Raw genomic sequence first — 5,085 nt, forward strand, 5'->3', positions numbered from 1 at the left:
AACATGCAGTTTCCCTTTGTGAGAAATGGGGTAAAATCAGGAGAGTTCAGAGTGATTGCTACATTGCCGATGACTACAGGTAGCTATAGTATTTATTGTTTCAGTTTATCATCCGACTGTGTGTAACGACTTTGCAAATAACACAGTACAATGCTTCTTTTTTTGGAATTCAAGCCATGTTTTCGACAAGCACAAAGATAGAGGTGAGGCAAGGTAATGAAGTCAGTCAGATGGGAATCGGGCTTCATCACCCCATCTTCCACCCAACTGTTCAAAATCCACCCGAGGCAGCTACAGTAGGTTTGGAAACTGTGTCTCAATTGATAGCTCATATTTCCCAGGTAAATGGTTGCTGTACATAGAGATACACAATATGTGCAATTACACACATGTAAACTAATGAGTATGTGCTTTTCTATTTGTGTAGAAATTTCTGAGTTACAGGAACTCCAAGAGGCCAACGCACGGCAAGTGCTCGGTGGTTCTTTACGGGCCTTACCAGAACAAGGAAATTGCGAGGGGGGTCGCTCACACTATGAACATGAGATTCAAATACACTGATGCATCAAAGCTGATAAAAGATTACCCAGATGATTCTATAGCAGCCGTAAGATTTTTTTTCCGTATCCCATATATTCTACCTGACAGCATATTCTCTTTTCGAAAGAAAAAAAGAAATCTTGACAACATAATTAACATTATGTTCTACTTTTTGTTTATCACATATTTTAGGTGGACGAGCTGTTTACAGGGAGGGGCCCGCGTGTATTATTCATTGACACATTTGATAATGTCGCACCTGAAGTAGGAAGAGGTTACAGCTACATCACTGATGTGATAGCTGCCAAGGTAGGCATTGGCAAATATTCTTCAAATTGACCATGATTCACAGAGCTAATCTGATGTACTCCCTCTGTAAACTAATATAAGAATGTTTAGATAACTAAAATAGTAATCTAAACGCTCTTATATTAGTTTACGGAGGGAGTATGTTACAGCTTAAGCTCACTTTGGACGAGCCAATGGAGAACCATGTCTTTATCATTGCAGGAGCAAGGTTAGAAAACTGCTTTCATATCTTCTTAATTATGTATTGGTGCATCTTAGAAAATTCTCCACATACAAAAACACTTCTAACCAAATGACTGAATTTTTTTAATTCATTTTTAAGGTGGAGATCCTTCGTAGAACCTGGTATTCATTCACGTGTGAGTGATGTACTATTCTGTAGACCACAAGAAGAACAGCAGGAGTGGGACAGTGTTGGGACGTGTCTCCGGCGGTTGATGACTCTGCCATACAAAGGGGAGCATAGCCGTTGGAGAACACCTAGTGTTGTTCTGTATGGATGGAACTCTTCTCAGATGTGGAACGTTGCCAGCTCGTTTGCTGCGTGTCGTTCTCTCAAGCTTGTGAGAGCTGAAGCATCACATCTTCTCAGGATGTACAACCGCGTTGGACATGCCGCGGTGAAGATATAGCTTATTTGATAACTTCTTCATATATTTAATGTAAGTTTCGATTGATTCTAACTCGGTCTGCTTAAATTTTTAGGTAGCAGACCTTTTCCTGAGAGCGACGTGTGAGGGGCCAGCCTTGTTATTCGTTGACAGTTTCGACACAGTTGGAGATCATGCCATGATAAATGAGGTAAATCTATTCTCTTATTATATACTGTATACCGGTAAGTTATTTCATTCCTAGCGAGATGAGCAGCATGTCATTGGCCTACCCAGGATAATGACCAAATCATCCTAAACCCATTGCTCTCACCACTTGCAAAAATTACCAAAATCCACTTAAATTACATTGTTAATTGTCAAAATCATGTGGCGAAGCAAGTAACACATGCTTCTTGCTAAGTAAGCATATGCCTCTAAGTGCACTATAATTGTGTTCCAAATTATCCGGTCTCATGTCCTGGTGGTTAGTTTTAACATGTTCATGTGTGCTTGTAGACAATTGTGGAAAAACATGATCATCACCAAATAGCATAGTGGTTGCAGAGTAATGTGTCCTTTTATTTTCTGCAGATGATTTATTACCATTTAGTGGTGGTAAAACATGGTTGTTTGTCCTTTTACAAAGGTGGTAAAGCAGGTTAATTTTGGGAGGGGTAGAGAGCATAAATTGTGAACGTTTTGATTATAAGTTTATTTCCCCTTCATCTTAGAGAGAGACATCCCCATGCCTCTTGAAGTTCTCACAGAACGAGTAGCCTCATTTGGTTTGTAGGAATTTTGTAGGTATTCTATAGGATAGGATTTTCAAAAGAAAAAAAAATAAAATCCTTTGAAGCCTAGCCTAGACTCAATGAAAAAATTCCTATCCTAAAGTACACGCTTACTAGCCTAATATTCTGTGCATCCTATATATGAACATATGTTCAGAGTGTCAATAAGGATCAAAGAAATTCAAGTTGAAATGTACGCACTCTGTATATAATAACTAAAATCAATATAACTAAGATCTGATATAAATAGTAGTAACTCATATGATGCATGACTATTTGCTTATGAGAAAAAAAGAAGTTAAATATCTCATAGAAATTCCCGAGGAATGATATTGTTCACTCTCAATTTAGTAGAACTCATGACAAATGCAAATTTTGCTCTTGCTAAATATGGTATGCCCAATTTTATATATTGACTAGTCTTTTCTCTCTTTGATCTTTTCTTTTGCAGCTCCGTGTCCACCTGGACAATATGGACAGGCAGGTCCATGTGTTTGTTTGTTTTTTTTGATGAAAATGCTGTCAGCGCAGCTTTTCATTGAAAATGTGGGGGTGTGGGGGAACAACATACAGAGAAGTTACAAGAGCATCAAAGGAGAGGCCTAAGATGCCAATCACCATTAACTACCGCTAGTACTGCCCCCTAGTCAGGTTCTCTAGGTCTAAACATCAACAAGATAGCCCTGTGGCGACCTGGAGTATGCCAAGTTCTTGATTCCTCGATCATCCTTTCCAGCACTGCTGAAACATTCGACGATTGATTTTTGAAAATTCTGGCATTGCGCTCGTTCCATATAGTCCACCAAGCTAGTTGCACAAGGGAGCTCCAGTTCTTCCGCTCCGCTCCGGTGATCATGGCGGTGGTTTGCTCCGCCCATTGTGCAATAGATGTGGTGGTTGGTGATGGTGCTAGGTCTAGTCGTAGGTTGCAATAGCGCAGAACCGCGTGCCAAATTTGTATCGAGAAGGGGCATGTTGCCAGTAAGTGTAGCACATCTTCCATTGGTCCGTTGCAGAGGGCGCAAGTTGCATCATGTGGCCACCCCTTTTGCGCAAGCACATCAGCAGTGTTGCATCTTCCAAGCATGGCTAGCCAAGCAAAGATTTTGCATTTTCCTGGGGCATCAGATTTCCATATGAAGTTGCCGAAACCCGCCCTGATGCAGCCCTGAAACTGAATTAGGTAGGCCGATTTGGATGAAAACTCGCCATTCACCGTCCACTTCCAGCTCACACGGTCAGATTCGTCTCGGAGGACAGTATTGTTGATGGACGTCCATAAGGCAGTGAATTCTCTTGTTGCTTGTGCCGACAGGTTACATTTTAGGTGTCTGATCCATCTTCCATCCCCAATAGCCTGCGCAACCGTGAGGTTTTTCCGTGTGCAGTGTCCGAAGAGCTCGGGGAAAGCGTGCTGCAAACTAACTCCGTGATGCCAGGGCTCCTTCCAAAATAAAATTCGTTCTCCGTTGCCAAGATGGAAAACAACAGAGGCGTTGAAGAGGGCCGTCACCTTGGTGTCAATAGGGAGGTCGAGCCCTTGCCATGGCTTGTGCTGATCGTTCCATGATTGCCAAAGCCATCTCATTCTGAGAGCCAAACTTTGGGCCGATAGGTTGGTGATTCCTAGGCCCCCAAATTCCTTTGGCCTGCATACCAACTTCCAGTTGACAAGACACTTCCCTCCAGCTGCCACCTCACTGCCCGCCCAAAGAAAACCCCGGCGAACTTTGTCGATCAATTTTGCCAGCCATACTGGCAAATGAAGTGCTATCATTTGGAAAACTGGCATCGCCGATAGGACGCTCCTGACTAGGTCCAGTCTCCCATCAAGGGACAACAACGCTAGTTTCCATCCTTTCATCCTCCCCACAATTTTGTCACGGATCGGCTGCAAGTCCTCCTTTTTAAGCTTGGAGTCGGATAGAGGCATGCCAAGATATTTGCATGGGAAATCCTTGATTGGGCAGCCAAGGTCTTGTAGCAGGTCTGTAAGGGTTATCCCGTCGCAGCAAATAGGGGTAACTGAAGATTTCGCCAGGTTGGTGTGCAGCCCTGTGGCGTCTTCAAAAAGCCGTAGTAGTTGCATGACCAGGAGCACCTCTCTTCTGGCCGGGTTGATGAATGTAATCGCGTCATCATCATACAACGAAGTTCTGAAAGGAATGTTGTGTTGCCCAATCGGACCCAGGATCCCCATGCTCACTGCTTTGTCAAACAGCGCAGCTAGGCGGTCCATCACAAGGACGAACAAGAGCGGGGAGAGAGGATCTCCCTGCCTTAGGCCCCTTTGTAAGCTAATTCTCTCCGATAGCTCTCCATTAACCAAGACTTTAGTGGATGCCGATCTGAGCAGAGCAACCAGGCAATTTGTGAATTTTCTTCCAAAGCCCCTTGCCACAAGTAACTCGAGTAGGAACTCCCAGGAGACGGTATCAAAAGCTCGTTGAATATCTATTTTGAGCATCAGTGTTGGTGTTTTGGATTTGCGAAAAGCCTTCGCCATGCCATTGACGTAACAAAAATTGTCTTGAATGGCCCGGCCTTTGATGAAGGCATTCTGACATGGTCTGATTAGGTCTTTCATCCTTCTCTGCAAGCGTGTTGCAAGAATTTTGGTTACCAACTTGGCGAAGCTACATACTAGGCTGATGGGCCTGAAGTCTTTGGCGTGGATGGCTTCTGGAGTTTTGGGCAGCAACACCATGGTTGCCTGATTCAGGCGATGGAGGTTGGCCGTGGAATCTTGCTGTACGGCCCTGACAGCAGCGACTAGGTCGGTCTTGATAATGGGCCAACATCTCTGGTAAAAGAATCCTGTGAAACCATCAGGTCCCGGCGCTCGATTCCCA

This window comes from Triticum dicoccoides, chromosome 5A (genome assembly GCF_002162155.2).
Source record: "Triticum dicoccoides isolate Atlit2015 ecotype Zavitan chromosome 5A, WEW_v2.0, whole genome shotgun sequence".
In the NCBI taxonomy this organism is placed as follows: Eukaryota; Viridiplantae; Streptophyta; class Magnoliopsida; order Poales; family Poaceae; genus Triticum; species Triticum dicoccoides.